A 19,109-nucleotide genomic window follows, 5' to 3' on the forward strand; every position below is an offset into this window, starting at 1 on the left:
TCAATTGATCCGTTTTTTTCCCTGTGAATATCTGTCCCAGGTCACATTCACTGGGATCTAGGGAATTAATGATGCGTATCATTAACCTTTTATTAACATTTAATCATGAATCAATCAGCACTGTAGCAAAGCACAGTAAGAATGTGCAGTATGACTGTCATGTTATGACAATACGGTGACAGGATGTGAGCAATATGACTGTATAGACACCATGATCTAATAATTCATCTGAATGACATCATTCAGTTGGAGGAAAGTCAACATCAAATCATGTTTAGTTTTTAAGGATTTTACCTTTTCCTTTCATTCCAGCCAATACAGTTGTCAATAGAGTTATGATGTCAACAGTACAGTACAGTACAGTCAATACAGTTAACGCCGCGCAACAGAGCTGGACAGAGCATTACTCTCTCTCTCTCTTACTTTTCCCACGTTGAAATAATGGTCCTGTAACTGTTAGTCATTCAACTTCACTGTATAGAACTTGGCCAGATTTAATTGCTTTTCGGAATCCTTAAATCTCTGTCATGGTCACTCAATTTTCCCTTTAAGTGAAATTATCTATGTTCTCCTCTGTCCCCACCAAGCGTGCACGCACACAATACAGCTACTGTAACCGGAAATGACTGTACTACAGTAAATATAACGACTCATACACTCAGCAATTTTATGGAAATCAAACAAAAAATGTGTCATATATTGTAGATGGAAGATCAAATGTTTAACAAGCCCATATGCCATCAAATGTTTAACAAGCCCATATGCCATCAAAGTGTTTTTTTTGAGCAAGACTATGTGTGCACTCATTTCATGTCAGTCTTCATAAGAACACTTGTTATAACGCTCCAATCCGATTCTGCTCCATTTAGTTATTTCATCCATTTGGACAATGGAATCAGGTTAATATAGTTGGTGACATTCTCCATACTGTTATTGAGATGTTCAACCTGGTCAAACAAAAGCAGGGAACTCTGCTAGTTAGTGTTTTAGATGTGTGCTAAAGATTGCCTTCAGAGTACTACAGATCAGAAGCATTATTCCTCAGATGCTATAATGTAAAGGACCACTTCACCACTTTTCAACCAATATAATTGGACCTCACTAATGTTCATGATAAAATGCCACTATTTTTTTTTTCAAGGGAGGGCTGTGGGCAGTTCAGAAACCCGTCCACCACCAGAGACATCATCGATGCGGAATCCAATTATAGAAACTGCAGGCTTTCTATTCATGAACAGTTGCAATGGAAAAAATGGAAGCCATTGCCGTTCTCATGATAATACAAATCTAAATATGTTTTGAAAAAGATTGTGTTTAAAAAATAAATCTGCCTAACGATGATGTCACTGGTGGACGGGGTTTCTGAACTGCCCACCGACACAGACTGAGTAGAAAAACATGGTGGTATTTTATCATGAAACAATGAGGACCAATTATATGAAGATACAGTAGGTTGAAAAGTGGTGAAGTGGTCCTTTAAGGTATGACTGGTGGTGTCGCTGATGGTATTCTGGTCGTCATTCAGATTTCAGACCTGACCTCTGACCTCTATCCTCTCCCATACAACACTGTGATTTTACGCTTGGACTGGTTTCAGAAAAACAACAATTAAAAAATATATATTATTAATACTATTATTATTTTACAAAAGCAATGTTTGACATGGTGGATTTCCACCATTGCTGCTAGCAACCTCATCAATATGTTCTAACCACTAGAACCACAGCATGCCTGTCCTGGGGGGAATATTCGTAAAAGAATAGCAGATCTGCAAGCTCACAACGGGTCCCAACGTGACATGTTGTGAACTATATAGAACGGCTATTTTTGGCAAAGAGATTTGTTGTAGACGGAAAAAAAGCGTACCAAGTACAGTTGTAACTCAGGTCAGTTTTACGAAGAATAAAGGCTTTAAGTGGGTTAAATGACTAGCAGTGTATAGCCACAGCAGAGTTCCATGTTTTAGTTCCATCTTCTATAGGTCCATCTGGGAAAGAGAATTGTGAGATTTCAGCTGCTTTCATTTGAATGTACCATAGCATGGTCTCACTTAGTTGAGACCTTTTCATTTATCACTGTATGAAGCTAAATCTTTCAAAGTCCACATTTAACATCTTTGCAATTCAGTGGGAGAATAATGTTCATAAGACATTTTGGTGAAACCATATGCGTTGGTCACAGTGTAATGTGTGCCTGACTGGCAGCACAGCCATGTGCAGGGTTTGTACTGATTCCTGTCAAAAGATGTGGAATGCACCTTTAAATGGAAGTAGAGAGAAGAAGGGTAAGCGAGCAGTGCTGGCTGTTCTATATTCTCTGTCATGTACTGAGCTATTTTAACCCATTCTGACCTGAGATCAGATTCATACGAAGGTTTCCACCGGACACACACTGGTCTGATTGACCCATTCTGACCTGAGATCAGATTCTAAAAATGTCAGTCGTTCTTCGATTTTTCAAAAATAGCAGACCTACAAGCTCGTATCGCGCCACTCGGTGGCGCGATATGAGCTTGTAGATCTGCTATTTTTCAATAGCTAAAGCATAACATGATGCCGACACCAAAATGGGTGCCCGTTCAGAATGGGTTAAAGGAAAACATATTTGAAATATGATTCTGAAATGTATAAATAAATAATTGTGAAATTTCAAACATATTAACTTGTCATGATGCATTTTTTATATTGATTGACGGATTCACATTCAAATCATCTCCTGAATCTGTGAATTCCTGAGAAAGACCTGTGCTCTGTGTGGAGCACGTGGAGCAATTCTTCGGCTCAAAATGTATGTAGGAAGGTGAATCCAATAGAATCCAACTTTGGACAATTTCTAATTATGAAATTCCTATAAGAATCCTATTAGAATTTCAAAATTTCTAATAGGATTTCTAATAGGATCCTGCTTTTCATGCATGATTATACAAAAGTATTTATTATTTATATTAACTATATTAAACTATAAAAAACGTATACTATAGTTACTATAGTATGTCGTTTTACAGTACACACATTTTCAAGTACATTAGTGATCTGCAAGCGGCTTTTAGTACAAATCTGGGTCGACTGTAAGATTTGGCTTGCATATCTGTGCCAAATGTTCTGGACCTGTAATTTCACTCCACAACGGATTTGGCCCATTGTGCAAAAATACAGTGGGCCGGATCAGTTTCACACACGTGGACCGGATTTTGGCCTACATCTGAGTATCTGACACATTTCCGATCCGGTCCATTTTTTCTATCCATGGTGATGTTGAGCTGGCCATCTGACAATGCATGAAAGAAAAATAAGTATTTGTTGATAGGGACCTGCATACTTTATTCTATAGTCTGAGTACAGCGGGAACAACCAGGTGGACCCTATTCTATAGTACATAGTCTGAGTACAGAGGAACAACCAGGTGGACCCTATTCTATAATACAGAGGAAGAGGTATTTCTACATGCCTGTGATTGTTCTCTTTGCATAATTCATCCAACATGCATCTGTGATTTCACTAAATCGCTGCAGCACCAGAAATCTGATGGTAAAATATTGAAGGCTGTGATAAATATTGAAGGCTGTGATAAATGTTTGATCATCTCATGAGACGGAACAGGTAGAGACAACAGATCTCAATCTCAAACACATAACAAACACCACTTATACCTCATCATTATATTGACTGTGTTTACAGGGATGTGACAAGGTCACATCTAATGTGAGGCATTATTGTTTTTTTAATAAGTGCAGCGATTACTTTATATTCATATCCTGCTCACATAATATCCCAATACATTAATAAATTAAACACTCTATTACCATGAGAATTGAGCGCAGTGAAATAAATGAAATGCTGAAATATACAAATGTTGTCAACTTCAAGATTTCACATTTATATATTGCAATTCTTTTATTTCCTTTAGAGGATAGCCCCTTGAGATGTATCATCTCGTTTTAGAGGGGGTCCTCGGGCACAACACAATTAACCCATTCTGACCTGAGATCAGATTCATACGAGGTTTCCGCCGGACACACACTGGTCTGATGAACCCATTCTGACCTGAGATCAGATTCTAAAAAAATGCAGTCGTTCTTCGATTTTTCAAAAAATAGCAGACCTACAAGCTCGTATCGCGCCACTCGGTGGCGCGATATGAGCTTGTAGATCTGCTATTTTTAAATAGCTAAAGCATAACATGATGCCGACACCAAAATGGGTGCCCGGTCAGAATGGGTTAATACAGTACATAGACAAAACAATGCATTAAACATGTCGACACAGAACAATACACTTACAACATCAACAAAACATAGATGCTCTCCAAACCACTCAAACACTACATCAAGACCAGAAGCAACTGCACTGAAATACCTAACAAAATACTAATAATAGTGATAATAATGAAAATAATAAAAATAAATATAAAGATGAAGCTAAAAAGAATAATCAAGCATTAAAGTACACACCTCTCTCCAAAAATATTTTATTTCGTAGCCTAATTATTATTAATTTCGTAGCCTAGTTATTATTACCTGCACATATACAACAATGCTCTGGCAAATGTCAGTGAAATTCTTGTAGTTATAGTAGAGCCTCCTTAGTCCTTAACTGTGTGGACAGACATTACAATAGAATTGTGGAAAATAGAATACATTTAAAAAAAGTAAGAAAAGGTATTTGCAAGGCTGGATGGCCTATCAACACATGTACGCACACATGCAGGCACACACACAAAGGTGAAAACATAATCCCTGTACCTGTCATTTGAACTGGCGGAGATAATAATAGCACTTCTATTAACTGCATGAACCCTAGTGTCCCTATTGGGGGGCGAACATTCGGCACGTACTGTATATAGAGGGAAAAAGGAGGTTGCTTAGGCTGGAGGACTCCTGTCAAATAAGCATAGGGTTAGAGAAACAAAGAGGGGGAGGGGGGGGGTTGGGGTCAGGACGGAGAGACAAAGCAAGAGATACATATAGTGACAGAAACAATGGGAGAGAGACAAATAGAAAGAGGCAGAGGAGGAAAGAGTAAGGGAGATGGACACATAGATAAGAAAAGACAGACAAGAAAAGACACAATGAGTTAGAAACTACAGTATGGGGAAATATGGTTTGGGAGAGACACCTACCCACCCACCCACCCACCCACGCATCCACCCACACCCACCCATCCCCTGGGGTGAAAATTGTCTCCCTCTCTGACAAAAAAGGACATTCATCCGACGACTCATTCTTATCAGTCCAAATGCATTCTGTAGGACATTCTCTTTCACTGAAAAGCATTAAAGGGGTCGTGATATAAAAACAAATTGTAATTTCTCTCTGCTCTGATTTTCCTGTGGACTGTGATGTAAAAGTCCACAAATCCTATATGAATATGACATTACAATTTGCCAGCAGATGTCACTGTTGAGGCCTGTTTGCCTGTTTTCATTTCAGCTCAAAAGGCTTCAGAACACACCGTGTATAAAGTTCAGGTTGTGTGGGTGTAATTGAGGTTTAAAAAATAAATAAAATAAATGTCATGGAACCTTTAACTTGCTCTCTATACCCCCCCCCCCCTCTCTCTCTACTGCCTGTTGCTTCATACAAGCAACTTAGTATTGGTTAATAACTCATTTCAAAGGACCAAAATATATGTAATTCTATTATTTCACTCTGGTTTATTAGAAGGGATATTTACAAGACAACAGTGTTCTCAGTTCTCTCTGTTCTCAGTGTGCTGGAAACCTGAATGTCCTTATAATGAAAGGTACGTTATTGTTCATGAATTAATAGTCAGTCAGACACCCCCCTCTGTTTCATACTTGGAGACGATCCACTTTTAATCAGTAGTTACATTTAAAAATAAAATCTGTGTTGTCTCATCACATTACACATTCCCAATTGTCTAAATGAAAGATACTCTTATTTTGAGAGCCTCACAGTTTTAGGAATTAATCCAATTTCCATTGAAGACATTGACCATTCACAAATTACACTGGATCAGATGCAAGAATCCGGAAAAAATTCATTCATTATAAGAAAACCATGCTTATGATTTACACAATGTGTGTCTGCGTTCTCTTTCAAACTCCATGGCAGAAGGTGAGTCTAATTATCTAATTATCTCTGGTTACTGCAGCTTTGCGCTCAGCGCTATAATATGCACACAATCGCATCTGTTGCTCCATAATTAAAACTAGAAAAAGTGCTCCTCGGAGCACAGGCCTAGGTAACCCTCCGCCAGGTCAGGTAGGTTATCTTGGCATCCTGGTAGCGGCATAATAGAACAATGTGAAAATGGTGGCAATTCTTCCTCTGCCTTTCACTGCAATCGGACGCTATGTTCATGACTTGAGGCCTTTTGAAGCACTCAACAAAAACAAATATCGGCCTGCTGGTGGCGCTGTAACAGACCGATGACAAGGTGGCATTTCTTCCTGGGTTTAGTCAAGGACTGTCTAAAGAGGACAAGAAGCGAAGACCGTACGCGCAACGCCATGTTGCTCCATGGCAGTGTCGCCAACTTGTGACAGAAATAAGCCAACCCACCTCCAAAAACAAGCCAAAACAAACCCAATAATATGACCATATAATCCTAATAAAAAAGATTTGATGCATTTATCATTATAAATACTATGTATGTCTATGATAATTAATGTTTTAGTAACTTATTATACTAATAATTAGCCTATAAATAAAATAAAAGGATCTCTGGAAAAAAGGAAGCCAAAAGTCGTGGGGAATGAGCAGACTTGGCAACCATGCTCCAAGGAAAGAAACATGCGCAGTTGAGACCCAAGCTAAATTCCAATACCCAAAATCTCGGCCACTCGCTCACTCCCACTCGGTCAATCGGGGTCATTCCAGCGTGACCCGGAAATGGTTAATGTTCCAATTGTTAAAGTGCTCCATCGAGGAGGAGAGTGGAGTCAATTGGAGGAGAGTGGGCTCTCCGAGACCGCATAGAGCGAGTGTACATCAGGTGCAGGCTTGGTGGGGGTATTTTGTCTTCAATTTTGATTTCCGCATCACGTGTACATGTTTTTTTCCTTCTCCAGTGACATAAGTCCGCCTCCTCCACATGTGCACAGAAAACACTGCTTGAAGCCCCCCCCCCCCTTTCTTCTAACAGAATCTTGCCTGAAGAAGGACCAAACCAGTCCGAAATAACTGCATGCATGTATCAGAATAACCACTGGAGAGACTACCGCAGAACTACTGAAGATACATGCAGGACGGGCCATACTTACAAGAACCTCCACCGGGACGATGGCCTGGAAACAAGCCATATCACCAGGAGAGAATCAACACCCAACCACCTGAAAACAGGCGAGAATTCAACCCTAGGCTGGAGGAGCCCTGGATGAGGAACAGACCCAGAGAGAGATCTCCCCACCAGCCACAGGGAATTCCAAACAATCAACGGCCTGACTACAGACCACAGGTCCGACGGAGACAGAACAAACCTTGGTTGAACAACAGACAGCAGAACCAGCAGTCAGTACATCAGCCAAGAGCCGGAGAGAGACCTCACCACCAGACCCGAACGGGTCCAGTAAGATACAACACACACATCTACACACACACACACACACACACACACACACACACACACACACACACACACACACACACACATCTACACACACACACACACACACACACACCACACAGAAAGAGGTGACTTCTTAAAAGCCATCAGGACCATGAACAAATTGATCATAAGTACACATCATCTGCAGAATGTAAATTCTTCTAGCAGACCACCAGCGAGTATAGCAAGGAAAACCCTTGAACTCATAAATTTGATAAAACCAGCTCAACCAACGGATAAAACCACCCTATTACTCGAAGGGATATCCAGACACTGGTGCCACACAACAATCTTAGCCCTAGAAGAACACTACACTACACTCTTAAACACAACCAAACAAGAATTAACAGAGAAAAAAGCCTTTACCATAGCAATCAGATGGTCTAGAAAAAACTTTGGGAAAAGGCTAAAACAATTGGAGATAAACAAAGCCCAACTCATAATCACACAGCTAAGAACAAATAGAACGGTCATATCTTCCCCATCCCCTCCTACTGCTGTCTCTTTGCATGTCCCCAATTCACACCCTCTTTCCCCTATTCCTGTTATGCATGTCTCCACTCCCCCTCCTCCTACCCCATCTCCACATGTCCCCAATTCACCATCTCCTTCCCCTATTCCTGTTATGCATGTCTTCACTCCCCCTCCTCCTACCCCATCTACTTGTAGAATACCCCATTGTTCTCCACCATTATACCCCACCCTTGTGTATCCACTGTCCCCCTCTCCCCACCTTCTCTGACCCCCACCCCCTCCACCCCATGTATGTTCCCCAACATACATATCACCAAGGGACCACCACCAACCCTAGTGCAGGTCCCCCTCAGAAGGGATCTGTCGCAAGTAGACTTCCCTCCCCTGACCGCACCAATACAGAAGAGCCCACCACAGAGGCAAACACGAAGTAAAAAAGACAAAGCCAAGGGAGCCAATCCAAATGACACGCCACAACCCGTGGCGGAGAGGACCACACAGAACCAGACCCAGGACACAGAAGCAGCCCCGAATAGGACCACGACAGACCCAGGAGAGAACCGGGGACAGGAAACAGACGAACCAGAGATAGATGAGCCAAGGACCCCAGGGGTAGTCTACAAACACATCTCCACGGGGAAGAAGAACATACGTTGGAGACTACACCCAGAGAAAAGCATCGTCATCGTAGGAGACTCAAACATGGGCAACATCCCATCTCTCATCCCATCTCTCAGACGACCGGATCTGCAAGTGGATGGCTACCCAGGAATGGCATTCCAACATACGAAGGTCCTACTGGAGAGGTTACCAAGGAACACCACTGTAGCACATTGCATCCTATTGGTTGGGATAAACGAGAGAGGCCACAGTCAAACAGTCAAACAGTACAGAGGGCCTTGAGAGAGACCATCGCAGCAGCACAGAACGCATTTCCAACCGCAAGTATCCGTATCGTTGATTTGTATAATTCACAGGAAAGTGATGACGACCACAGACAACAGCAGAGAGCAGAGCCCGTCTCATTGACACAGGTGAGACACACTTCGTATTACAGTTACACAACCATCTCTCTCTGTCTTCCTTTCTATTTGTCTCTGCTGCTCTCTGTCTGCTTCTCTGTCTCCTTTCTCTATATCTGTATCCATCTTTTTAAGGGTTGATTTGTATAATTCACAGGAAAGTGAAGACTCCAGTGAAAGACCACAGCAGAGAGAAGAGCCTGGCACATTGGCACAGGTGAGACAAACTACAGCACACACACATACTGTATGTATACGGTTAAAGTATTTGGTATGACATGAAGTTATCATGAGACTAATGCAAATCCACAAATTAAAATATGCAGTTCATTGTACACAGATACTTTCTGCCCATATTATTTGTGTGTTGCGTGTGTTATGGCTTCCATTATCTTTTTAAATGCCTAGTACAGTAGACCAAAACAAGCACGTAATGGTAAAGTATAAGCATACAATTAACACAGTGCTTCTTTTTCTATTATAGGACGATGTCCCTCAAGAAAGAGAGGACCACTTCCATGGACTAACAGAAGAACAAAGTTGTATCTCTATCCTGTCCTTCGCGTTGAGGCACAACACTACAGGTGTATTGATGGATGACCTGCTGAAACTTCTACAGTTACATTCTGCTGGGACAAGTGCAGTTCCAGCAAGCAAACATTTCTTGGAGAAACCATTGGCTCGGCTTGCAGAAGAATTTGAACGGCATCATTACTGTAAATTATGTACTATGTACCTTGGCTCTTCACAATCTCAAGAACAAACACTTACATGTGTGTCATGTTCCTCATCCACAACAGTGAAAACCAGTTTAGATGAAGGACATTTCTTTCTCACTTTCCCACTAAAGGATCAACTGAAAGATATTCTTGAGAATCAGGGTATGCATGATCTCTGTTTCCGTGCTGATGATGGTAGTAGTGGAGTCAATGATATATGTGATGGCATCTTATACCGGGCATTGAAATCAAACAGTGAAGAGGATTTCCTGTCCCTCACTTTTAATTGTGATGGTGTACCAGTGTTTAATTCATCTAAATGTAGTATTTGGCCAATACTGTGTTGTGTCAATGAGATCCCCCCTGAGATTAGAAATAAACATGTACTTTTATGTGCTTTGTGGTTTGGATCCGAAAAGCCAGACATGTCCTGCTTTTTCAAACCATTTGTGAAGCAATGTACCAATCTTTCAGAAGCTGGTTTTGAGTGGCAGCATCCTATTGATCAGTCATGGAGACATGTGAAGGTGCACCCTGTGTGTTGTGTGTGTGATGCAATAGCAAGTGCGTTGGTACAGAATATAAAGCAGTTTAATGGCGAGTATATGGCTGTGGAGTCTGCCTTCATCCTGGGGTGCAAATGAAGAAAGGAAAAGGAAACGTGAGGGTTTACACCTGCCCAGATGAAAAACCAAGTGACAGACATCATGAAACCACAGTAGAAATAGGAGAGATTGCTGAAAGAGCAGGGGCGCCTATATTGGGCATAAAGGGCCCATCTGCCATTGCAGGTTTGCCAAAGTTTGATCTGATCAATGGGATGGTTCCCGATTACATGCACTGTGTGTTACTTGGCGTGTGCAGACAAATGGCCACTTTATGGATTGATTCTAAGAACTATTCTAAGCCATGGTACATTGGCACACAAACCGCTGTCATGGACAGACACCTCTTGTCTCTAAAACCTCCAGGTATTGTTGCTCGTGTTCCAAGATCTCTTACAGAACGCAAATTCTGGAAAGCCCATGAGTGGCAAAACTGGCTTCTGTACTATAGCGTGCCAGTTCTGAAAGGCCTAATTCCCCACAAGTATCACTCTCATTGGGCATTACTGGTGCCCTGGTTACTGGTGCCTAATTGACTGTTGAACAGATAAATCATGCCCATGATGCATTAGTATACTTTGTTGGAGGTGTGCAGTCACTGTATGGGCCAGAGCACATGACATTCAATGTTCATTCCACTTTTGCATTTAAGCCAAAGTGTTGTGCATTGGGGTCCTTTGTGGGCACACTCAGTGTTTATGTTTGAAGATTTCAATGGTTACCTTTTGAAGCAAGTGAAAAGTAGTCAAGCTGTACCACAACAAACGAGTGCAAACGAGTGCAAACGAGTGGCATTTTCTCGCGCTTTCCCCCGTTTAGCAAATAAATGACTAACAAATGCACCCGCACAAGTTCAACATTTCTGTAATGACATGAGAAATGTAAAGCGGCATGTCACAAAATATGCCAAATTCAATGAAGTCACTGCCCTTGGCCCACCAAATGTCAGATTAATATCACTGTCTGATCAAGCTGCCCTCCACAGAGAGAGAGAGGTTCCCATAAACACTAAGGTGAATTGCTACAAGAGAATTGCTGTAAATAATAATAATAATAATAATACAACTTTATTTGTATAGCACCTTTCATGACATCAAATGCAGCTCAAAGTGCTTTACAGAACAATGGAGAATAAAAGAAAAGCAAGGCAACGACATTAAAAAACAAGCAGTAATGCAATACAGTGAGGACATGAATAACAAAAAATATAAGATAACTTAAAAGCAATGTTGTAGAAGTGGGTCTTGAGCTGAGCTTTAAAAATGTCTACAGAGGCTGCCTGACGAAGGTACAGAGGGAGCTTGTTCCATGCCGGCCCGTAGAAGCAAAAAGCTGCTTCCCCGTATTTTTTTAGTTGCCATTTTTTTAGGCAAAGCGAGCAGGCCAGCAGTGGAAGACCTTAGCGGGCGGTTTGGGACATATTTAGGCAGGCAGTCATGTAGGTAGGAAGGTGCGAGACCATTGAGAGCTTTATAGACAAGTAAAATAATTTTAAAATCAAACCTAAAAACAACCGGAAGCCAGTGCAGTGATGCCAAAACTGGAGTAATATGTTCTCTCATCTTAGTTCTAGTTAAAACTCTGGCTGCTGCATTTTGAACAAGTTGTAATCTGTCAGTTGTTTTCTTAGGCAGTCCTGAAAAAAGTGCATTGCAGTAATCAAGCCGAGAAAAAACAAAGGCGTGGATTAGCGTTTTTGCATCGTCCAAGGACACATAGGCTCTGATTCGTGCAATATTTCTAAGGTGAAAAAAGGCAATCTTGGTAACATGATTAATGTGTGAATTAAAATTCAATTCGGAATCGATAATAACCCCCCCCAATGGAGAAGTTGTTCATGGTCATTCGTACAGCAAGATTAAACAAAGAAACAACTCTATTGTGCTTTTTTGAAGGATGGAAGTATTTATAGAGTCTCACACTTCATTAACATTGGTGATGATGAGTGTTTATATGCCATAGGAACGTTTGGTAATTGCACAGTGCAAAAGTTAGCCAGAGGTTCTCCTATCAGAACTTCACTGAGCTACATGTCAACTGTCCACTTTCCCCACAGGCTTCCACAGAGCCATAAACACTACTCTGATAGTTAGACCATGTATGTATATTCAATGTCCACGGTCCAACCCGATTGTATGCCGGCTACTGCAGACTCATTACTGTAAGTGAATGAATGTTAAAGTCAAATTTTTGTGCCTGATGCCTCCTTATGTGCAGGGGATTTTTGTTTTTTTTGTGGCTAGCCCAGTTTTCTTGTTCATTGAAGCTACAAGTGAGGGCAGAAGACCACGGTCCTATGTCGGCTACTGTAATTTAATGAATGTTAAAGTCTTAATTTTGTTCTCTGTGGATGCCTATCTGCAGGGGCTTGGGGCCTGCGGTCCTGGGGTGGGGAGATGGCACATGGGGTGAGGGCCCATCTCCAACCTGCGGGGCTGGGGGGCGGCGCGGACCTGTGGCATCAGGCTGGCCATTCTCCCCATCACCAGACCATGGTCTGGTGGTGGTTGGGCATGTGTGGTTGGTGCGGGTGTGTGCCCCTGGGCCCCACCGGGGTGGGGGGTGTGGGTTCCCACCCTGTGTGCTGCATGGGTGATCTTCCTGCCCTGGACCAGCGGGTGCCAGGCCCCTGGCAGGGAGAGATTAGGTAGAAAATGCACAGAATTATTGCTTTTGTTTTTTTTAAGCATTTTTTTAAACATTTAAGCTAAAAGTGATGGCAGAAAAGTGAAGACGGAAAATTGAGGATGCAAATTGTGATTGGCCGGAATGACATTTGTGATTATTTGTTTGAGCATGGAATGTGATTGATACCAGTGCCCTTGCAAATAAAATAAAAACTTTCTAAAGAGTGAATGATTTTATTTATTGTCTTATAGCATTTTGATTAATATTTAATACTGCATGGGAAGTATGTTTGCTGCATTCAATAACAAATGTAATAATTTGGCCTATTGCCAGTTGTTAGATATAATTCCCCATAAAATCTTAAATAATATAGTCATAAAATTTAAAAGGAAATACCTAAAACTCATTTTTTTTCTTGTCATCTCATGTTATTTCATTGTTCACTGATGGTTGCCCAACTCATACGTTTGACAACACACAATTACTAAGGACTTTGTATGTGGATTCGCATGTAGTTATAAGTTACAAAATTATATACGTTTTACTTTACACAAATTTACTATGGCTCTTATATCTGCTTTGACTGTCATACAAAGTTTTTATAAATGACAAAATTATATAGCCTACGTTTTACTTTACACAAATTTACTATGGCTCTTATATCTGCTTTGACTGTCATACATAGTTTTTATAAATGGCAAAATTATATATGTTCCACTTTACAAAAAAACACTATGGATCTTATATCTGCGTTGACTGTCATATATATTTATTACAGGTTTCATGTAAAACATATAAAAAAATTGTTTAATCTTTTCCATATGGGTGGCACCGGGTGAACAAATGTGTTATGGTTAATGATATATTTTTGTCCTGTCATTGGTTTCTGGAAACGTTGGATGTAACATTAAAGAACAAAGCCGTTATACTGGAGGTTTCGCCGTGATGCTTGTTCGGGAGATTTCAGGGAATAAATTAAGGAACAAAAAAGTGCCCAATTTGGGTGTCTCTAATTGCTCCGTTGAGTTCTAAGTTGTCAGCCCTCTTTCCCCCCCTCTCTCGCTGAGTCGCGGTCGTCAGTTCCTCCTCTCTTAGATCTTTAGACAAGATTTAGCAGTAACCTGTTGAAGGCCTTAAATTGAAGAGGAATTGGGTTTTCTAAGAACATCCTGAGCTGAGGCTGCGATTAACAAGCACAGGAGAGGCTACAGAGGAGATTAAACTGCTTTGTGAGTTACACACTCAGTGGGAAGTCAAGTCAGATGTTTTCTTTCTTTATTTATTTTATTTGGGAGGGTTCTCCACTTCTTGGAAGAGCTGTGAGCAGTGTTAAGCTGGCCACCCAATAGGCCTACCCTTCAACACACCATACGATCTCATAAAAATATGGCATAAAACAAAAAAAGACAAAGTACATGACATAATGGTTTGAACGTTCTGACCGACATATTGCCATTTTTAGATTTGCATAATACAGCTCAGACGAGAGCAGACTTTTAGCTTTTCCTGCTTTTCTTGATAGGTTGAAAGTAATCTGACAGGAAACGGGGAGAGAGATGCGGGAGTCGAACCCGCAGCACACCGTCTGGCTCAGCAGCCTACAGGAGGTGCCCGGACGGTTGAGCTAACCGTCCGGGCCAGCATGAGACTGTTTCGACTGTCTTGTAAAAAAGCTTTGACAAAGATTTATTGATTGATCACACCATTCTTGTGGTTAGCGCTAAATCCCAGGAACTGCAATATATTTTAATGACCGCCCGATCCCACCCACGGGGACTGCGGATATATAGTCCGACATCCCGTTAGTCTGACATGTGGCCGGTTAAGACTCACCCCATGGATTCAGCAGTCGCCAAACAGTTATGTGACTTTTTACATAACAACAATTTATTAGAAGGCTTTCAGTCAGGCTTCAGAGCTAACCATAGCACTGAGACGGCATTGCTGAGAGTTACAAATGACCTCCTGACTGCAGCAGATAATAACCTCCTCTCCGTGCTGGTGTTGCTGGACCTTAGTGCTGCATTTGACACTATTGACCACCACATTCTGCTACAGAGACTGGAGCATCTGGTTGGCATCAGGGGTACCGCACTGAAATGGTTCGAGTCCTATCTGTCTGATCGATTTCAGTTTGTAAATGTCAATGATGGCTCCTCAACACGTGAAAAGGTCAAATACGGAGTCCCACAAGGCTCTGTGCTTGGACCAATACTTTTCTCCTTATATATGCTCCCTCTGGGTAACATCATCAGGGAACACTCTATACATTTCCATTGTTACGCGGACGACACTCAATTATATCTATCGATGAAACCGAACGAAACGGACCAATTAGTCAAACTTCAAGCATGTCTTAAAGACATAAAGAGTTGGATGACCCGTAATTACCTACTCCTCAACTCTGACAAAACGGAAGTTATCGTGATCGGCCCTAAGCCCCTAAGAGACAAGCTAGCCGATGAGAACTTTTCCCTAGATGGCATTACCTTGGCCTCCAAGGCCACTGTAAAGAATCTGGGAGTTACCTTTGATCAAGATATGTCTTTCACATCTCACATCAAACAAATCTCAAAGACTGCCTTTTTTCACCTGCGAAATATTGCAAAGGTTAGGCACATCCTATCCAAAAATGACGCAGAAAAACTTGTCCACGCATTTGTTACCTCAAGGCTGGACTACTGCAACTCGCTATTATCAGGCTGCCCAGGTAAGTCTCTGAAAAGCCTACAGCTAGTTCAAAATGCTGCGGCGCGTGTGATGCTGACAGAAGAAGAGACCATATCACTCCTTCACTGGCCTCCCTACACTGGCTCCCAGTCAAACACAGAATAGAGTTCAGAATTCTTCTCCTCACCTACAAAGCTCTCAATGGTCAGGCACCACAATATCTCAAAGATCTCATTGATCCCTACAAACCAAATAGAACACCAGTGCGTCTACAGTATGCAAAAATGCTTACTGTCCCAACAATATCAAAAGGTACAATAGGAGGCAGGGCGTTTAGGTCCCAGGCACCTCAGCTGTGGAACCTTCTCCCGGCTTCGGTCCGTGGGGCTGACACGCTCTGCACATTCAAGACTAGGTTGAAAACCTTTCTCTACGACAAAGCCTATAGCTAGACCTGTCTCCAAGTCTAGCTGGATACCATAGTTGTACATTGTTGTGTGGGTCTGTCTCCCAGCAGTACTTGTAATATACACTATATAGGCTCCAGTAAGGCCTGCCACTAATCCAACATCCGGGGAATCTCTCCCCGGAGTCTCTTTTCGTCCTCCCCGTCGCAGTTCTGTGGACCTCTAATATTAACCCCCAACTGACTGCCGAGTGTGACTGTGGATCAGGCCTCTTCATGGAGCCCACCAGAAGTGTGACCCGGACCCGGCCTCACAGAGCTCGACCTCGACCAGATGTGGACCAGACCCCTCCACGGAGCCCACCTGTCTATTTCTGTCTATTTCTCTCTGTCTATCTCTCTCTCTCTCCCTCTACCCCCAACCCACCCCCCCCCCCCCCACCCTACACGGTCGAGGCAGATGGCCGCCCACCCTAGAGTCGGGTTCTGCCTGACGTTTCTTCCTAAAGGGGAGTTTTTCGTTACCATTGTCGCAAATTCGCAATATTGCTTGCTCTGGGTGGAACTTTGTTGGTTGTAAAGTGTCTTGAGACAACTTGTTGTGATTTGACACTATAATAAAATTGAATTGAATTGGAAAAAAATCTTATGGTTAGGGTTGTGGTTAGGGGTAGGGTTAGCCTCGGTACCAGGCTTTCATTTTTTTTGGTGCGAGCCTGGAGGAACGTATTGGCCGCTCTGGTCTAAAAGTGGGAGTCAATCCTTCCGGGTGGGCGTCGCTCCAAATGATGTGACGTAGCGCTGCACTAGGGGGGAGAGGAGGGGCCGGGGGTGACGGACAGATCGATGAGATCCAATCAGGGCGGGCGCAAATCTCAGCCGCGACCCGCCCCCATGTTAGCTCAGGCTAGGGGTAGGGTTAGTAATGTCAGAATAATGAGCCGTCAGAGTAATGACACGGACCCCCCGCCCACAGCAAATTAACCCATTCTGAACGGGCACCCATTTTGGTGTTGGCATCATGTTATGCTTTAGCTATTGAAAAATAGCAGATCTACAAGCTCATAGCGCGCCACCGAGTGGCGCGCTACGAGCTTGTAGGTCTGCTATTTTTGAAAAATCGAAGAACGACTGACATTTTTTTAATCTGATCTCAGGTCAGAATGGGTTAATAATGAAACTGTCAGGATGTAATAGACATTTTTAGAATCTGATCTCAGGTCAGAATGGGTTAAGAATCTCCCCTTTTCCTGGGATTGTTGTTTTGGGTTCTGTGGGACATATAGTATCCCAATGCAGAGCTCTATACTGTAGGTGGCAGATTGTCTATGGTCTTGTGGTGCACAATAAGTTCCATTACACTTTAGTTTAACAAATAAAACAAGATTCATAATTTAAAATACAAATGTATTTATTACAGTTTTATTGAATATTATACAAACTGATGCCATGTCATACAAAAACATGACATAATACTGCAAACCTGTGTTACAGTATGCACAGGAACAGCAGAGGCTCTCATTTACTCATGGCAGTGTCTATCCTGCTGCATTTTCTTTCCTCGTGTGATTTGGTTTGGCTTTTGTCCGGAACGATCCCATTTCAGTCAGATAACTCACAAATAGATTTAACCAATATTTATTATAGAATGAGAATATGCATATATAATATTTTATCTTGGTGTTCGGCTCTGCTACATTTTTCTTCCTGCTTGGCACAATTAAACACCATCATTAAACATTAAGAGCAGGGAGATAGATATACAATAACAACCCCCATGGGGAACAGAAATAACAGAGCTCACCGGTGGTGCTGGGGTGGTGGTGGGAGCAAACATCACATAACAACATCCAGGAACCATATGCAGAAGGAAGGCAATTTGGTCAGCTGACTGCCACATCAGCGAATGACACGTGGGTCTTGCACACACTGAATACACCCACATAGTAATGCAGCATAATTCACGCTTTGAGTATGCACCCTTGAGCACAGCATGAAACCCCTCAAGGATATCTGACTGAACTAACTCTGCAAGCTCTGTATCATTTATGTGTGTACACACATACACGTGCACACACAGAATGTAGCACACTGAGTTGACAGGTTTCTTATTTCAAGGCTATTGTTAAAAGTAGAGAAAAAGAGACAAGAGAAAACATACAGCAAGAGAAGTGACATAAAGGAATGAAATGTTGCTCTGACTGTGGATCTATACCCAGATAGGAGCTTTCAAGATCTCAGCAAGAATAAGAATAATCCAATCCCCCTGGAAGAGATAGTTACAGTATGTGTTGGAATACTTACACTATCAAAGGCAGATGGAGCAATAACATTGTCTCTTGCAAGCTAATGATGTATATTTTATACCATACAGAGGAGAAAATGTGCAAGCCAGACAGACAAGATTCGATGTTCCATGAGTTGTTTATTTCAACGAAGTACAGCTTACAGCATAGACAGACTCACGCCAGCCAGCAAAGTGGCTGACGTCTCCACACAAGGCTTGCGCCCCAACTGACCAAATGATTGTATTCTTGGTCACTACTTAAGCACTGTACATTGGCGTGGGGTGTCGACATTTATTGCATATTATTAGTGGCAAAGTCTTTGATCAACCCGTCTGTTTTCTTCATGTCAACAAACTCCTTTGTTATACAGATAGGCTAGCCACCGGAATTCGGCTCCAGGATATATCACCCTGAGAAGGCCTACTCAACTCTAGAACACAAGGGCATGTAATATTGCAGAATTATGGAATCTCATATTCATCATATCCCCCCTTGACCATCACAAGATGGTCACATAAAAATATGGAACCATAATTATTACACCCCCCTTGACCCTCAGCTGGACAATACATTCAAGAAACCAAAAATAACAGCATTACAGTAGGCAGAACTCCCCCAAAATATTTTTTCAAACAGACATCCATACATATATGAATAATGGAAAATGATTAGCACAGTTAACTGACATTTAAACAAGACATTCCGCTTTTAGCTCCATTGTTACAAGAG

The sequence above is a fragment of the Protomyctophum parallelum genome (assembly GCF_964188405.1).
Source record: "Protomyctophum parallelum genome assembly, chromosome: 2".
Classification (NCBI taxonomy): Eukaryota; Metazoa; Chordata; class Actinopteri; order Myctophiformes; family Myctophidae; genus Protomyctophum; species Protomyctophum parallelum.